The 19,788-nt window shown below is 37.6% G+C and overlaps 1 non-coding gene across 1 annotated transcript; it reads left to right on the top strand.

The window, feature by feature from the left end:
- Positions 1 to 3,789: 3,789 nt before the first annotated feature.
- Positions 3,790 to 3,896, top strand: LOC146906068 (small nucleolar RNA R71). The gene has a single exon (XR_015020861.1). It is a non-coding gene; the product is annotated as a small nucleolar RNA R71 (small nucleolar RNA).
- Positions 3,897 to 19,788: the final 15,892 nt, after the last annotated feature.

Below are 19,788 nucleotides of genomic sequence, written 5' to 3'. Positions count from 1 at the left end.
AGAAGAGGAGTAGAGAAGAAACTGTCATCAGTAAGAATGAGCTGGAACAAGCTTCTGAAAAGGTAGAAGGAGAAAAGGAAGAGCCTAAGAAGAAAAAGAAGAAGGCTGCTGCACCCATCTTCACTCCTATGGTGGTAGTGACTCTTGACATGGAGAAAGAGGCTAAAGAACAAACTGATCAGATGCTAGCTGATCAGAAGAGGAAAGAAGGTCTTTACATTCAGGAGAGGGATGCAAAGCTCAAAGAAGCTGGGTCAGACAAGGTTGAAGGTTTTCTTGTGGAAAAGATGGCAGAAGTCAAGGAAATAGCTGATGCTACTGCACAGTTGACCAAGAAAAGAGCTGGTACTTCAGAAGCCACTGATAACTCAGCAAAGTTATCTCAGGTATCAAATGTCCTCCACACATCTTGCACTACCTCATCTTCTATCCCACCTGAAGACACCTCTCTCTTAGATCACCTAGAAAGTCATTACTTAGGTGAGCTACCCAATTCTAACTTTAACCTAAAATCACAAACAGCCTCTGAAATGGCTCCTGAAGCAACTGCTTCTGAAAAGGACATTTCAGAAAACCCCCCAACAACAACAACAACCTGAACCTAAAACTTCATTACCACAACAACAATCTAGTAGTCCTAAACCAACCGTTCCTGAACCCACTGTTCCTGAACAAACAGTTTCTAAACCTGATGTTCTTGAACCTACTGTTCCTGAACAAACAGTTTTTAAACCTGTTCCTGAGCCAACCCAATCTTTAACAGTTTCCCTTCTTGACCAAACTATCCAAATAACCCGCTTTGATGGGATCTCCCTAGCCACAAACATGGATACTAACTCTGAGGATGATCAAGATGATCATGCCTCTGCCATGGCTATAGATCCTGACCAACCATCAACCAGCAACACCTTAACCACAAATGACCAACCAACAACAAGCCAAGCCATTATACCCATAGCCCCTCCTAAACCTTCCAAACAATCTTCACCACCCACCATATTCCTAGATTCTCATGTATTGCAAGGTGTGTGGGAAGATATCACTTCTGAAGTCCACAGGCTGATTGAAAGCAGAAGTGACTTGGATCACAAAGTCAGCTATCAGAAGCAATGGAGGAGGATCAAGGAAAGGGTCATCAATCTGATCTCAACTCTGCATGATTCATGTCTACAAGCTCAAGAGGAGGCCAAGCAGAAGTTGGAAAATTGGATTAATGGGATTGATGAGAATATGGATGACGTAGAAGTCCTAGGAACTTGGGTGAAGAATCCATTAAGCATCAGAGGAAGAGAACCTGGAGATTTCCTTCCCAAATATATTCACCCAAAGGACTTGGATGTATCCTTTCTCTCTAAGATTGATCTAAGCAAAACTACACCTAATCTGGCTCTAGTTCAGAAGAACTAGGTGTTGGAAGAATGAAACAGAGAGCTGGAAAGAGAAGTACAAGAACAGAAGCTGAAGATGATTAAGCTTGAAACTGATATGGAGCAATACAAGTCAGAAATGAACCGGAAATATGCAGAGACACAAGAGCTTCTGAAGAAGATTTTAGAGGATCAAAATAAGCTAAACCCTTAGTTGCACACCTAGAGCTTGTTTTGTTTCTTTATGCTTCTGAAATACATGTTGTTTTATTTCTGCTGCTGACTTAATTTTTCGCTCCTGTTTACTTCTGGCTTCTGAACTCTGTGTACATTGATTTTTGCTTCTGATTAATATTACTTGTCTATATCTTATGCTCTGATAATATTGTTTGGCATGCTCTAATTAGTTTGTTTTAGAAGATGGTTAATATGCTTTCATTATTTGGTTATATAACGCTCTGAACCTTTATCTTATGTTTTTCTCATCTCTTCTTTTGTTTATTTCTTTTTATTAATGACAAAAGGGGGAGTATATGTGATAGTATTTAAAGGCTCTGAGCCCCATTAATAATATTTGAAATTTTTTGAAAAACTTCTTTATGTTTTACCTAAAAAGGGGTGTATCAAAAAGAGGGAGTATCAAAATTTCAAATAAAATTAATTGAACCATTCTTCTTATCTATAAGATAATTCTTTCAATTTTTAAGCTCTGATATTTTTATTATGTGTAAAATGAATTTAATTAACCTGGATAGAACTTAGGGGGAGCTTACAAACCTCACCTTAAAGACTATCAGACTCAGGGGGAGTTAGAGCTTACAAACCTCAGACTCTGAGCTTACAAACCTCAGAACCGTAAAGTCAACTCGTTAATTAGATTAACAACAATTGATCAATTTTAAATACTATTGTTTGTCATCATCAAAAAGGGGGAGATTGTTGGAACAAAATGTGTTTAACAATGAACCTTAAAGAGTTTTGATGATAACAAGGTATTAAAAATTGTAAATTGGACTAGCTAATATTTGTTCAAGTGTACAAGACCACAACTACATTTTTACATCATTAATTGGTTCTGAATGAGCAAATAAAGAGAAAAAGAAATCAACGAAATTGAAGCTTAGACGCTCCTGAAGAGAAAAAGCGCTCCTGAAGTCAAGCTGCTCCTGAAGAGAGTAAAGTGCTCCTGAAGACTAAAGCGCTCCTGACGGAATAGTGCTCCTGAAGATTAGTGCTCCTGAAGACTAGAGGTCCAGAAGCGCCACGTCATCATCAGAAGCTACATTATCAGAAGCTGCCTCATCAGAAGCCATTTGACCAGAAGCTGAAGATCAACTGAATTTGAGAAATTCAAGGATTCAAGAGTTGTTTCATGGATCGAAATTCATCAAAGGACAGCAAAATATTAGTGGAATTTTGCAACGGTCATTTCAAAGGTGTTTGAAGGCATGTGCTTGCAATTTGGACGAAAGCGTTGACATTGTACTATTGTACGAACTGTACAACCACCTTCTCCACTACTCTGTTTTGTGTCCACGCTACAAGACAAGAAAACAACTCCAGAATACGGCTTCGCCTGCAAAGATGTTCCTTCAGATAAGGAATGGAACCAAATCAGGCAAAAGATCATTGGTGAAAGATCAAGCTTCAACAACGACTCTTTGATGTGCTGGCAATTTCACAATGTCTCTTTCACACCTCTATATAAAGGAGTGAAGACTTAGAGATTTGGTAATGCTGAACGAAAGACTCACAACAATTTTACAAGTGCCAAACCTCTGCTGAAATTGTTCTGCATTCACTTAGAATTTCTGTGTCTCAAAGTTTCATCTTAGAAATTCTTAAGTTATTTAGTCTGTATCTGATTTGTATTGTGAGCACCTCTGATTGTATATCAATGTTCAACCTTAAACAATTTTCTGTGTAATTTTATTTAGTTAGAAGTCTCTTGCAGTTGTGCTTGAGCAGGGAAGTCTCTTGATTGTGTTCTTGAGCATAGGAAGACTCTTGCAAAGTGTGCTTGAGCAAAGGAAGTCTCTTGCAGGTGTGCTTGAGCAATTGTAATCAGATATTATATTATAGTGAAATCTCCTTGGAAGTGCAAGGGGGACTGGACTACTTCCGGATTGTGGAAGGAACCAGTATAATTGCTTTGTGTCTTTCTTCTTCTCTCTCTCTGTTTTATTCCGCTGCGTTCAGATTCTGATTATCACTTCAGAAGCTGTTTCACTTAGATTCTGATCAGTGTGTTCAGTTTTTAGAGAATTGAAGAATTTTTCAAAACACAATTCAACCCCCCTTCTTGTGTTTTTCTCACCTTCATGTTTTATTCATCAGAGCTCCACCTGCAGCTGTATCAACATAAACTTTTGTGGTATACAAAAGACCATTATAAAAAGTGTGAATAATAAGCCAATTCTCTAAACCATGATGGGGACAAAGTCTAAGAATTTCTTTGAAACACTCTCACGCATCGTAAAGAGATTCTCCATCTTTTTGAGTGAATTGTGTGATTTGATTCCTTAATTGGACGGTTTTAAAATAGGGAACGAATCGGGCAAGAAAAGCTTGCCTCATTTGTTGCCATGAAGTGATAGAACCAAGTTTCAATAAATGAAACCAAGTACTAGCTCTTCCCCCTAAGGAGAAAGGAAAGTAGTGCAGCCTTACAACCTCTTGGTTTGCATTTACGGTTCCACTGAGTCTTAAAAAGGTTGAAATATGAAAATTCGGATCCTCAGTGGGTGATCCGAAAAATTGATTTTGCTGCACTAAGTGAACAAGTGTAGGTTCTATTTCAAAATTGTCGTCAACCGTTAGGTACACAATAGCATCGTATAACTCATTTGAAGGTGGGATTGCATACTCTTTGAGAGAGCGTTCCTTAGCCATATCGCTATTATCTTCCCAAGAAGTTAAAGGCAAAAGAAGAAATAGAAAAAGGAAAGAAATAAAGAAAGAGAAAATAAAATAAAATAAAGGAAAAGATTTTTTTTTTCTCAGTCTAATCCTTAAAAAAAATTAATCAAATTGCAATAACTCCCCGGCAACGGCGCCAAAAACTTGATAGACCAAACCGCAAGTGCACGATCTATCGAAGTAATAGTAGTAAAAGAGAGTATCGTTCCTACAGGGAGTTATGAATTCAATTAACTTTAGATAACGATTAGATCAAGGTTTTGAGAATAAAGTTTGGATTTTTAATTATAAGAAAATAACAATAATAAAGTAAAAGTGTCTTGGGATTATTGGTTCATCCTAATGACAAATCCTTCACTAGCCAAAACCTTAACTTCTAGTCTCATGTTTTACACCTTAATTTCTAAAGACCGGTTTCCCTTTAGCCCCTCACCTTTTCGGTAAAAGTCCGGTGAGAGTTTACCCCTAGTAACCAAGCTTATTTCGCTGACTTGATTACTAGAAGAAGCTTATAAGGATTGAAACTATACATGTCTCAATAATTGCAAAGACTATTTCGCTGCCTTTGCAATTATTGTCTAGATTCACTTGTTCCAATATCAAAGCTCCGCTTTCGCTTTATGAATTGATATTTGGGATGATGGATTAACAATTATCAAACCCTCCACTTTCGCTTCTACAGTTTGATAATGGTTAATCCATGTTAAAATCGTGAATCTAAATTAGAAATTACGGCTACATGAAATTAGGGTTAAAGCTTGGTTCGATTAGGATTATGTCATTAGACTTATCCAACAATCCCAAGACAAGAGAAGTCTACTCACTAACGTTCATCGTAGACATGGGGGAGAAGAGAGAAGGCATAAAATAAATAACAAGAAAATAAAGAAATAAAAGGTGAAGTTTATTTAGAAAACAATTGTCACTATTGATTCCAAGAATAAAGATGAATATTTGTGATGGAGAGCTACTTTATTTATAGCTTTACAATCGGCTTAAAATATAAGCTATTACAAAGGCTTTTCGGTAAAACCAAAATAGAGTAAATTGGGCTTGAAGAAAAGCAGCCAAAGTAGTCCTGGGAGGTGGCACGGCCGTGCCACATGTTGGCACGAGCCGTGCCAAGCTTCTGACTTGGAGGACTTATATTTTGTTCCCGAATCTTTCGTATTTTTGTTCTGTATCAGCTCCAGACTCCTTTCTTTTGCTCCAAGACACCTTCCATTGTATATTCGTTCCTGAAATATAAAATATGCAATTCTAGTAAACAAGCTCAAAAAGGAAACAATATTTAAATAAAATAAAACTAAATCTAATTAAAACGAAACTAAATAATGCATAAAAATAGACTAAATATTGACTCATCAATCTGATTCTTTGTGCCAAATTCATGGAATTCCTACCAAACAAGAGGAAGAAGAAGGATGATATATTCTTTCTATCATTTTTGCCACCCTAACAGTGGTTGAAGCGTCAAGCTCAATGACGTAAAAGAAAGCTCTTGGTGGGAGGCAACCCATCCGTTTTATTATGTCTTTATTTTCAGTATTTTATTTCTATTGTTGAGTCAAACAATTTGTCTTTAATTTTCATTTTGCTTTAACTCAGTTGTATCCCCCCTGTGATGTAATTGTTCTTACACTTGTTTATTATTGATGAATTTGCTTGTTTATTGACTTTTTTCAGTTTAGTGACAAATGTTTGTTCAAGTGGTATTCCAAAAGTTTAAAAGGAGGAGTGACTTATGATTCAAAGGCGAAGTGTACAGCAGTTAAAGATAGGTAGTCAGAACTACCAGAAATCTAAACACTGTAAGGTTCATGGCCAAATTTTATTTTTTCAATTTACTTATATAGAGTGTTCCATGCTTTTACATTTCTAGAACTTGCATTGTTTCTCTACTGTCGATTGATCTTTGTCATTAGCACACTGAGGCAAAAGTGCTTGGTCCTGTGAGCCTTTTTGAAGCCTACCCTGATATTAATTGTTATTTTATGCTTTTCTTAGCCAACTTGAGATGGTATGTTTAGATCTTTTTGTTCGGTGACAAACTACATTACAAACTTAGAGACTTTTAGGATTCATCCCAAATTGTATTTATGAGTTAGACATTGTAGAATGTTGCTAAATAATAAGTTTGGGGTTGCTATTGGAATTTCCAACCAACTAAGTTTGGGGTGGGGGTACTAGAGAACAAAGAAAGAACTTTATGAAAAATACACACAAAAATGGTGCATCAAAAAAAAAAAAAAAAGAGGAAGAGAAAATAGAATGAAAAGGGGACAAAACATTGAAAATCCAATTAACTTTAAACTCGATTGTCCCAACAGTTACAAGTGTTCTCTAGTACCTTTACAAGAATTGTTGTTCCAAAGGTGAATGATGGATTGAATTTGTGCTTTAATTTCCGTCGGAGTGCCTAACTCAATATTTTGTGTAGCCTACTTATCCAAATATTATCCCACCTTCACCTAAGCCCCGTTATAACCCTTTAAGACCTCAAAGTGTGCATTGACATTGATTTTGATTGACATTTAGAAACTTTTCAAGCGTATGGTAATATGTAGATTTGCATGTCGACTGTGTGTTAACCCTATTCAATTTGTTGCGTGGAGTTGTGAATTGGTGGATGCAAACAAGTCAAACTAGCTCATCTTTAGCTAGTCGGGAGTTGAACTTTTGGGTACTATTGCTTGATCAGGTAATTGTTATTTTACTGTCGATTGTCAACTTTGCAAGTAAATTCCTTGAGGACAAGGAATGGTTCAAGTTTGGGGTTGACCAACAATAAAGAGAAGTTTCGTAAATTAACTCATAATTTATCTTTAACATATAAAATTAAATACATTTCATAATTTATGTGAAACTCAAAAGTGACTTACTATTATTTAGGACGGAGGGTGGTAATTTATTGTGGGTAATAATTTCTAACCCAAAAATAACTTTTTGTTAAATTCGTTTCAATTAAATATAAGTTTCTATTTTATTCGTTTATTCGTTTAAGCGAATGTTTAATATATATTAAAATTATTTAAAAAATAGATATTGTCAAGCTCTTGTTTAGTAGTACTAGTTTCTAAATCAATAACAATTTGAGGTCTATTTTCATGACAATTTAACAAAAATAGACCAGCTAAAATTTATTGGCTCAACGTCCCGTTTATCTAACATAGAACAGTAATATCTTAGCTAAAACTTATATTATCAAAAATTTTAAAGATCGTTAAACTAGCGACAACAATAATTAATTTTTATGTCTGTTATCGACCGATGTGAAAACCCTGATGTGAAATGTATTTTTTCTTGTAGTAGCGAGATATTATAACCTAGAACTGATTCAAAGTTGATCAAATAGTGAAAAACATTAAGCGCAAGATATATAATGAATAAACATAGTTCAATTTGAAATAATGGAGGACATCATAGATTACATGGTTCAGAAAATAACTTAGAGGTTCATCATTTAACTCTAATCTAGAGCGTTGAGTTACTCAACACATACTAAAAAATAATAGAAATTACACATGACAAAATTGATGACAACAAGAAATAATCTTGTTGCATATTTCTTGTTGCCAAGGCTAAAAAACGCCACCTCTAGTTGATGGGGTAACACTTATATGTCTCACAACCATCGAAATTCCGAACCCTTGTTTCTAATTGAAAAATCCAATATATCGGCAAAAACACTACATCTTTGTTGTTAGGATCGACCTTCAATGTGCCACACATGCAACTTATGCTTATGTGGCATTCATTGAGCTTTCAGTACGCGTGCCACATATAGCAAACGCTCGCAGCAAATGCACCGAGACTAAACTCCTAGCTTTATCTTTCATTACGCACAGGGCGCACACATTTCATCTGCGAGGCACGTAGGTCTAATGCATTTTTCTCCTGATTTCTTCCCTCGTCGTGGAATTTTCACCTTTGATATGTGCTTGGGAAAAAAAATTATTCAAGTGTCTAGACTTCAATATCTTCACTGTCTTTGTCTTCATGCTTCCGTGACATCAACAAGGTGTCTTTTGATATGATTAAACCACTATCCTGAACCAAAAAGACTATGACACCCTATAAATTTGTCTGGTGAGGAAATTACAAGACTCACAAAGACTTGATTGAAAATTGTTGTAGTATGACTCAAAATTCGATGGAAGAAGAATATTGTTCCTAAAAATATAAAAGATTTGTTTCAAATATATTTTGTGCTGAAAATATATTTATGAACAATAAATATATTTTTGTACCGTATGAAGGAAGACTTGATCCAAATATATTTTGAAAGAGAATATTTGATGCAGATATTCTTTCACTGAAGGAGAGAGAGTAAGAAAGTCTGAAAACAAGGGTTTAGAAGTCAACAAGAAAACTAGGGTTTGTATAGAGTTTGCTCTTGGCAACAAACACTAGGGTTGTGATTGATTCACCTTGGGAAACACTATTAGGATTGAGTCTCTTGGTCACGGGAAGAGTTTGGGACTTTGGGTAGAATTAGGTTTGAAGACTTATTCTTGTAACTCTTTGATATCTCTTTTGTAAAGTTACTCATCATTATAGTAGAACGGAGGTCTGCTCTCTCCCCCAGACTAGGTCAGTTTTGGACCGAACTGGGTAAACAAACTTTGTGTGTTCTCTATTTCATTTCTCTCGCTGTTTTCTACTTGTGCTTGTGTTTATGAATGTCACCCACTTTGATATCGGTTGCTTGATTACTTTGCTCCACACATCAAGTATTTATATTGGTGTGATTTTTTAAAGAATTCACAACAATTGGCGCCCACCGTGGGGAAAGGATCAAACGATAATCAAGTACCATGGGTTCAAAGTGGGATATTGAGAAATTTACCGGAGATAATGATTTTGGGTTATGGAAGGTAAAGATGGAAGCGGTTTTAATATAGCAAAAGTGTGAGAAAGCTTTGAAGGGTGAAGGTGTGTTACTCGTCACCATGTCACAAGCGGAGAAGACCGAGATGGTGGACAAGGCCAGGAGTGCCATTGTCTTGTGCCTCGGGGATAAAGTTTTGAGAGATGTAGCGAAGGAACCAACCATAGCATCTACGTGGTCAAAGTTGGAGTCTTTGTATATGATAAAGTCTTTGGCTCATAGACAATTCCTAAAGCAACAACTCTACTCATTCAAGATGTTAGAGTCAAAGGCCATCATGGAGCAACTTACGGAGTTCAACAAAATCCTTGATGACTTAGAGAATATTGAGGTGCATCTTGAGGATGAAGATAAACTAATACTCTTGTTGTGTGCCCTACCGAGATCTTTTGAATCTTTCAAAGATACCATGCTCTATGGCAAAGAAGGCATTGTTACCTTGGAAGAAGTTCAAGCGGCTTTGATAACCAAGGAGTTGATCAAGTCCAAGGACTTGAGAGCTGATGAAAACGATGAAGGCCTAAGTGTTTCAAGAGGAAATGGTGGAGGTAGAGGTAACTGGGGAAAGAGTAACAAGTCAAAGTTTAATTGCTTTAACTGTAACAAGATGAGTCATTTCAAGAAGGGTTGTCCGGAGATTAATGGTAACTCCGAACAAATTGTCTCTGATGGTTATGAGGATGTGGGTGCTTTTGTCGTGTGTTGTTTACAGGATGAAGAAGGTGATGTTTCTCACCTTGGGAGTGATTCCTTGTAGAGAGGTGTTCGTCTGGAGTGACGTTCAACACTCAACATCAGCCTGGAGAGGCGATGGTGTAACAGCCTAGGTGGGTCCCACACTCAGCCGTCCCATCCCGGCACTGTTACTCACAAGCTTAATCACTACCCCCTTCTCTAGTAATGTTTTTGCCTCCCGTGGGAATCGAACCTAGTACCTGGGGATAAGTACTACTTCAATGCATTCCCACTACCAATTGAGCTACTAGCTCAATTGGTAGTGGGAATGCATTGAAGTAGTACTTATCCCCAGGTACTAGGTTCGATTCCCACGGGAGGCAAAAACACTACTAGAGAAGGGGGGTAGTGATTAAGCTTGTGAGTAACAGTGCCGGGGTGGGACGACTGAGTGTGGGACCCACCTATTGGTAGTGGGAATGCATTGAAGTAGTACTTATCCCCAGGTACTAGGTTCGATTCCCACGGGAGGCAAAAACACTACTAGAGAAGGGGGGTAGTGATTAAGCTTGTGAGTAACAGTGCCGGGGTGGGACGGCTGAGTGTGGGACCCACCTGGGCTGTTACAGATGGTAGGAACACTCATGGTCAGTCTGAGGAGGCAGAGGTAAGAATATTTGTGATCTACCTTTGAGGTGGAGTTTCAAGGTGGAAGACATAGTGGGATCTACACATTTGGAAGTTGAGGTAGAGAAATCTCAGCTTGAGGTGGAGTTGAACACACCGAGAATGGTACGACTATGGAGGACCTTGGGTGTTATGCTCTAGTTGTGAGCTAAGGAATTCTTCATGAAGACGGAAGGCATTTCGGAGTTAAAAGAATGTATAGCATGACTCTTGGGATTATCCTAAAAGACCAAGGGTGATTGGATGCAAGGAGATCTTCAAGGAAGCGGGAGATGTCCCGTGGTTGAAGAGGTTATGGTGTATACTTGTGGAACTACCTAAAATTCCTAGAGTAGTTGGATACAAGGATCTTCGAGAAGGCGGAAGACATTCCGATGGATGAAGTGGTTAAGGTGTAGACTTGTGGAACTACCTAAAATTCCTAGTGTAGTTGGATGCAAGGATCTTCAAGAAGGCGGAAGGCATTCCGATGGTTGAAGAGGTTGGGTGGAAACTTGTGGAGCTACATGGTGTAGTGGGAAGCAAGGGAAAGAGAAGCATGGTGGTTGATGGTTAAATTGGCATCATCACTAATTTAGAGTCAAGGTCGAGAATGTTGTAGTATGACTCAAGATTTGATGGATGAAGAATATTGTTGCTAAAAATATAAAAGATTTGTTTCAAATATATTGTGCTAAAAATATATTTATGAACAATAAATATATTTTTGTACCGTATGAAGGAAGATTTGATGCAAATATATTTTGAAAGAGAATATTTGATGCAAATATTCTTTCACCGAAGGAGAAAAAAAACGTATCTTCAGCGTGATACCTGTTCCAAATTTATGAGTTATATTTCTCTATAAATATAAACCTTGTGTCAGATGTAAACCTTGAGTGAGAGAGTTAGAAAGTCTGAAAACAAGGGTTTAGAAGTAAACAAGAAAACTATGGTTTGTATAGAGTTTGCTCTTGGCAACAAACACTAGGGTTGAAATTGATTCACCTTGGAAACACAATTAGGATTGAGTCTCTTGGTCACGGGAAGATATTGGGACTTTGGGTAGATTTAGGTTTGAATACTTATTCTTGTAACCCTTTGATATCTCTTTTGTAAATTTACCCCATATTAGGTCAGTTTTGAAACGAACTGGGTAAACAAATTTCGTGTGTTTTCTCTTTCTTTTCTCTCGCTGTTTTCTACTTTTGCTTGTGTTTATAACTGTCACCCACTTTAATATTGATTGCTTGATTACTTTACTCCACACATCAAGTATTTTTATTGGTGTGATTTTTTAACGAATTCTCAACAAATACATTACACACTCTTTCTTAAACTTTCAATAATTCATTCTAATCCTCCAAAAAAATCCTTAAATAAAACACAAAAAGACTACAAAACACTAAAATACATGTTATGACGATGAGTTAACGCCATGCCAAACTTAAATTGTTGGTAGTCATCAAATATTAAAATAGTCATACATTCAAATTGCAATCAATAAAGTTACGCACCTCTCAAATTACAATCAACCTTGGTACTTATATCATCGTGTCTCACTTCCACCTTCAGGCTAACTTACCATTTTCATTCTCCAAGTCTTTAGTCATGGTAAACGTAGAGTTATAACTCAAATTTTCAACCACACTCAATTCTCTATTTACTCTCTCACCAATCATCCAGATTCTAGAGTTTTCTCATCCTTTTAGGATTATATTTATTATGGTAAATATTGTCTCTTGGAGGATTGTGACGCATACGTTGTTTGAACTACTCTCTCCCCAAACGGATTTGGTGGTTTTTTCCAAGACCATAATTTCTTGAACTGCAAGTTGTGATTTCAAGTGAGACGCAACAATTATCATGAAACTAAAACTATTGAATGAAGAAAGTGATTTTCATTTATTGTAATAGTTGGTTACACACTTATTTATATGTAAATGAGAGCATACAATAAGAAAGCTATGCATGCTATAGCAGATTGAAACTAAACCCTAAGCTAACTAGGTAACTTGCTGCGCAAGTTATCTTCTTCTTCCTTATTATGTAATAGCCCCCCACAAGCTGGAGGTTGATAAATGTCAATCAAACCCAGCTTGGATAGTAATATAGAAAAAGGTTGAGGAAGGAGAGGTTTAGTAAAGAAATCTGCCAACTGATCTTGTGAAGAGACAGGAAGAAGCTTCAGAATGCCTGCATGAAGTTTTTCCCTGACTATGTGGCAGTCAATGTCCAGATGTTTAGTTCTCTCATGGAAAACTGGATTGGCTGCTATGTGTAAAGCACTCTGGTTATCACAAAACAACACAGGAAGCTTGGAACATTGAACATGTAAATCTCTGAGCAAATAGAGGAGCCACTGAAGTTCACAAGTTGCTGAAGCCAATGCCCTATACTCAGCTTCAGAAGAAGATCTGGATACAGTCAATTGCTTCTTGGTTCTCCAGGAAATCAATGAATTGCCAAGGAAGAAGCATTGTCCACTGATGGATCTTCTGGTGTCAATACTGTAACACCCCGTTTTCCCAACTTATAAAATTTCATTTAAAATCAGAGTATTTTGATCACAAACGGAATGTCACATACTTCATTTAAATCATAAAATGGATAATAATAATTATCCTTCAAATTCAACATCATGAAAATCTTAAAACTGTTGCAGCGGAAAATAGTTCAACATTTAAAAGTCTTAGCACGCAGGCCTTATTGGAAAATCTCATAAATTAGTTCATAAAAGAGACACATAAGGAATAGAAGTAAAAGCAAGCCCCCATCCCGTTACGTATCAGAGCACCTAGACACCAAGTGAGGAGTCCACTCACGAACGCCTCTAATCTTTATTACTTGCACATTACCCACGGTCGAGGCAACATATACGCAGAAGGGGTGAGATTTCATAATCAATACATTAAGCATATAATCCAATAAAATGCATTTAACAAGTTAAACATTAATAACATCTCAACAATTAACACTTAGCATATTTTTCATTTCATAACAAATACAATCATCAAATACTATTACTAATTTTCATCTCAAATCATAATCAACTTAACACTCAACTTGACGACACAGCTCATCTTTGACCATGCAACTCTATCAACTCAACAACAGCTTAACAACTTAGACCATCATGAAACTTCTTGATATGCAAATGCATGTGGTACCAATCAACTACAAAAATGAGCATAACAGGCTCTTCAACGTGTGAGCACAAAGGCTGCCGGGCCTAAAGCCCCCAACTTTAATGAGCACAAAGGCTGCCGGGCCTAAAGCCCCCAACTTTAATGAGTATGCAATGAACTCAAACTTTCAACAACTTAGACAACAACACGAACAACTCATACGACTCATAATCATGGACAACTTCTTAAATTCCAACAACATAGACCGACTCATGCAACTTCAAGACACTAACAGTCAATAGCAGGGAACAGCAGCAAGATACAGCATTTAATAACACTTGAATGCGTTAACATCATCTAAGGAATGAATTACATCAACATAAGTATCATAAAGCATCATTATAACATTCATGCAACAACACTACTAATCTCAGTCACCTGAACAAACTTCTGGAGCTTATGAAAGTATCCTAAACAGCTCTCTTACTTACTTCTAAGGTCAATTCTAGACTACACGTGCGAAAGGATCGCATCGGGACAATTTTGGGCAACTATCAGCCTAACTCGCAGTGGTGAGTAACTTTGCTCGCAATGGCGAGCAAAGCGTGCATTCTGGGTTCCTAAGTCCTTACTCGCAGTGGCGAGTTATTCTGCTCGCAATGGCGAGCTTACAGGTCACTCGCAGTTGCGAGTTGCATTGCTCGCAGTTGCGAGCTCTGGGCTCTAGCTCGCAGTTGCGAGTGTCCTTGCTCGCAGATGCGAGCGATGAATGTCAGTACGGCCAGAAACCTAAAAATCACAACTTTTCACCTATATTCATGATTCTTTCATCCAAATAGCATCTAATTATCATCTTAAGTAATATCTAAGGTCTGTACATTAATTTTGCATCAATCTAACATCTGTTCATGATTCAATCATCAAAATTGATCTTAAACCTAATTCCCAATTCTCACCAAAACTTAACCTAATCATGCTAAATTCATCCTATAGAATTATAGCCTTAATAATATTGAAAATTAGTCTCACCCTTACCTGGTAATAGCAGAATCGCAGCCCTCCCTTGGTTCTTCTCTCTTTCTGACTTTTCTCCTTTTTTCTCCAAAAACGTTTCACGTACGTTGTAAACTAATTCTCACAACCTAAACCTTCTATTTATAATACTTGTATTACTCTTCTCACCACTTAACTTACTCACCTCACAACACAACCCCACTTTTAATATTTTTATTTTATTTCTCACATCTTATTTTATTTAATAATAAAATAAGTCACACCAACATAACAACTTCACAACATCATATACTCCACACAATTTATTTATAAATCATATAAACCACTCAACCTCATGAATCATATAATTCACACATCTCAATCACTTAAATCATAAATCATATAAGCATATATTTATAAATATACTCTAAACTTCATCGAATTAATTAAATAATTAAGACGGGCGTTACAACTCTCCCCAACTTATAGAATTTTCGTCCTTGAAAATTTACCTCAAGCAAACAACTCTGGATAAGACTCCCGCATCTTATTCTCTAGCTCCCACGTCAAGCTTTCGCCAGTCGTTCCACTCCAAACCACTCTAACTAGACGTATCTCTTTGCCTCTCAACGTCTTCACCTTGCGATCATCAATCCTCAAAGGTAAAGTCTCCACCGTAAGGTTGTCTCTAACTTGCACATCATCACTCTGAATCACATGGGATGGGTCTGGAACATACTTCCTCAGCTGCGATACATGAAACACATCATGCAAATTCGATAAATGCGGTGGTAAGGCCACTCGGTATGCCACCGTTCCAACTCTTTCCGATATCTGATACGGACCAATAAACTTCGGAGTCAACTTCTTTGACTTCAATGCACGATCGACACCGGTCGTGGGAGTAACTCTCAAGAACACATGGTCTCCCTCTTGAAACTCAAGGTCTTTCCTATGCTTATCATGGTAACTCTTTTGTCGACTCTGCGACGCTTTCATCTTTTCTTGAATCATTTTCACTTTCTCAGTAGTCTGCTGAACAATTTCTGGTCCTAAAACCACACTTTCACCTGTTTCAAACCAACACAACGGAGTCCTACACCTCCGACCATACAAGGCCTTGAAAGGTGCCATTCCAATACTTGAATGATAACTGTTATTGTATGTGAACTCTATCAACGGGAGATGACTATCCCAAGTTCCACCTTGATCAAGTACACAAACTCTCAACAAGTCTTCGAGTGACTGAATTATTCTTTCCGACTGACCATCTGTTTGAGGATGATAAGCCGAACTCAATCTCAACTTAGAGCCTAAAGCCTCTTGCAAACTCTTCCAAAATCTAGAAGTAAATCTTGGATCTCTATCTGACACGATGCTTGAAGGAACACCATGCAATTTCACTATGTCTCGAATATAAATCTCTGCCAACTGAGCCACAGGAAAACTAATATTAATCGGAAGGAAATGTGCCGACTTCGTCAATCTATCAACAATCACCCAAATAGCGTCATTTCCCTTAGGAGTATTCGGCAAACTCGTCACAAAATCCATGGATATACTATCCCATTTCCATTCTGGTACATCTAACGGTGTCATCAATCCAGCAGGTTTCTGATGTTCTACCTTCGACTTCTGACAAATTAAACAAGAATACACAAATTGTGCTACATCATGTTTCAATCCAGACCACCAAAACAACTTCTTTAAATCATGATACATCTTTGTAGCTCCCGGATGGATACTCAAGCTACTCCTATGACTCTCTTCAAGAATCATCTTCTTTATCTCATCGTTGTCTGGAATACAAATCCTACCTCGAAACCTCAACACACCCTGATCATCGACCTTAAAGTCACTATCTTCAGTTTGATTACTAGCAACCAACAAGTCCACAAACTTAACATCAGCTTTCTGCGCATCCTTAATATCTTTTAAGAAATCATTATCAATTTTCAGCATTCCTAACTTAACACTTTGAGACGACATTTCACAAACTAAGCTCATATCTCTAAACTGTTCAAGCAATTCAAATTCCTTCACCATCATAGCAGACATATGTAAACTCTTCCTACTTAAGGCATCTGCAACAACATTAGCTTTACCCGGATGGTAATTCAAACTAAAATCATAATCCTTCAACAATTCGAGCCACCTTCGTTGTCGCATATTCAATTCTTTCTGATCAAACAAATACTTCAAACTCTTGTGATCACTAAACACCTCAAATCTCGAACCATACAAGTAATGTCTCCAAATCTTAAGCACAAATACAACTGCGGCTAATTCCAGATCATGAGTAGGATAATTTCGTTCATGTAATCTCAACTGTCTTGATGCATAAGCAACCACCTTACCATCTTGCATAAGCACACCACCTAAACCCAACTTGGACGCATCACAATACACCACAAAAGGTTCATCGGACTTCGGCAAAATCAAGATTGGAGCCGTCGTCAAACGCTTCTTCAATTGGTTAAAACTGTTTTCACAATGAATATCCCACACAAAGGTCTTACCTTTACAAGTCAATTGCGTTAACGGAAGTGCCAACTTAGAAAATCCGTCTATAAATCTTCTGTAATAACCAGCCAAACCCAAGAAGCTTCTAATCTCTGTAACCAACTTAGGAGTCTCCCATTGTGATACCGCTTCAACTTTAGATGGATCGACTGCAATACCACTACCAGAAATAACATGGCCAAGAAAACTTACCTCATTCAACCAGAATTCACACTTAGACAATTTGGCATACAACTTCTTCTCTTTCAGCACTTGCAAGACAATCTTCAAATGTTCTGCATGTTCTTCTTCTGTCTTAGAGTAAATCAAGATATCATCGATGGACACAACCACGAAGCGATCCAAAAATGCATGGAAAATGCGATTCATATATTCCATAAACACGCCAGGCGCATTACTAACACCAAAAGGCATCACCTTATATTCATAATGTCCATATCGCGTCCTAAAAGCCGTCTTCTTCATATCTTCATCTTTTACTTTAATCTGGTGATAACCCGACCTCAAATCAATTTTGCTGAACACTCGTGCACCCACTAACTGGTCCATTAAATCATCAATTCTAGGAAGTGGATACCTATTCTTTATCGTTACTTTATTCAGCTTTCGATAATCAATACACAACCTCATACTTCCATCTTTCTTCTTAACCAACAATACTGGCGCTCCCCAAGGTGAAACACTCGATCTTATGAACTTCTTATCTAGCAAATCTTCCAACTGTTTCTTCAACTCAGCCAACTCAGAAGCTGACATACGATAAGGTGTCATAGACACAGGCTTCGTTCCCGGAACAAGATCAATAGAAAATTCAACTTCTCTTTCCGGTGGCAGACACTTCCTGATGTGCCGGTAAGATCAAACAACAATCTCTTCAGGAAAACTTCGGGAAATCCTCACACAATTTGCAACTTATCACTCACTACTTGATTCTCAATAGATAGTGACGCCATCAACGAAAACATCAAAATTCCATCGCGTGCTAACTGCTTCAGCTGCTTAGTAGACCAAACTCTGCTCCACTTTCTTCTTCGGCAGAAGAGAAATACACCGACTTACTAAAATAATTAATACGAACATGGTTGTACTCCAACCAGTTCATACCAGGGATTGCACAACAAACAACAAACAAGAATTAGGACAACATAATGACAGTACAAAAACAGTCAACTGACACAACGCGACTTAACTACTTGGCCGGACGGACCGACCTGCTCTGATACCAATTGTAACACCCCGTTTTCCCAACTTATAAAATTTCATTTAAAATCAGAGTATTTTGATCACAAACGGAATGTCACATACTTCATTTAAATCATAAAATGGATAATAATAATTATCCTTCAAATTCAACATCATGAAAATCTTAAAACTGTTGCAGCGGAAAATAGTTCAACATTTAAAAGTCTTGGCACGCAGGTCTTATTGGAAAATCTCATAAATTAGTTCATAAAAGAGACACGTAAGGAATAGAAGTAAAAGCAAGCCCCCATCCTGTTACGTATCAGAGCACCTAGACACCAAGTGAGGAGTCCACTCACGAACGTCTCTAATCTTTATTACCTGCACATTACCCACGGTCGAGGCAACATATACGCAGAAGGGGTGAGATTTCATAATCAATACATTAAGCATATAATCCAACAAAATGCATTTAACAAGTTAAACATTAATAACATCTCAACAATTAACACTTAGCATATTTTTCATTTCATAACAAATACAATCATCAAATACTATTACTAATTTTTATCTCAAATCATAATCAACTTAACACTTAACTTGATGACACAACTCATCTTTGACCATGCAACTCTATCAACTCAACAACAGCTTAACAACTTAGACCATCCTGACACTTCTTGATATGCAAATGCATGTGGTACCAATCAACTACAAAAATGAGCATAATAGGCTCTTCAACGTGTGAGCACAAAGGCTGCCGGGCCTAAATCCCCCGACTTTAATGAGCACAAAGGCTGCCGGGCCTAAAGCCCCCAACTTTAATGAGCACAAAGGCTGCCGGGCCTAAAGCCCCCAACTTTAATGAGTATGCAATGAACTCAAACTTCCAACAACTTAGACAACAACATGAACAACTCATACGACTCATAATCATGGACAACTTAAATTCCAACAACATAGACCGACTCATGCAACTTCAAGACACTAACAGTCAATAGCAGGGAACAGCAGCAAGATACAGCATTTAATAACACTTGAATGCGTTAACATCATCTAAGGAATGAATTACATCAACATAAGTATCATAAAGCATCATTATAACATTCATGCAACAACACTACTAATCTCAGTCACCTGAACAAACTTCTGGAGTTTATGAAAGTATCCTAAACAGCTCTCTTACTTACTTCTAAGGTCAACTCAAGACTACACGTGCGAAAGGATCGCATCGGGACAATTTTGGGCAACTATCAGCCTAACTCGCAGTGGCGAGTAACTTTGCTCGCAATGGCGAGCAAAGCGTGCATTCTGGGTTCCTAAGTCCTTACTCGCAGTGGCGAGTTATTCTGCTCGCAATGGCAAGCTTACAGGTCACTCGCAGTTGCGAGTTGCATTGCTCGCAGTTGCGAGCTCTGGATTCTAGCTCGCAGTTGCGAGTGTC

The sequence above is a fragment of the Medicago sativa genome, chromosome 7 (assembly GCF_051527215.1).
Source record: "Medicago sativa cultivar Bolivia chromosome 7, Bolivia_mono, whole genome shotgun sequence".
Taxonomy (NCBI): domain Eukaryota; kingdom Viridiplantae; phylum Streptophyta; class Magnoliopsida; order Fabales; family Fabaceae; genus Medicago; species Medicago sativa.
The sequence above is the reverse complement of the archived record's forward strand: the minus strand, read 5'-3'. Positions and strand labels throughout refer to the sequence as shown.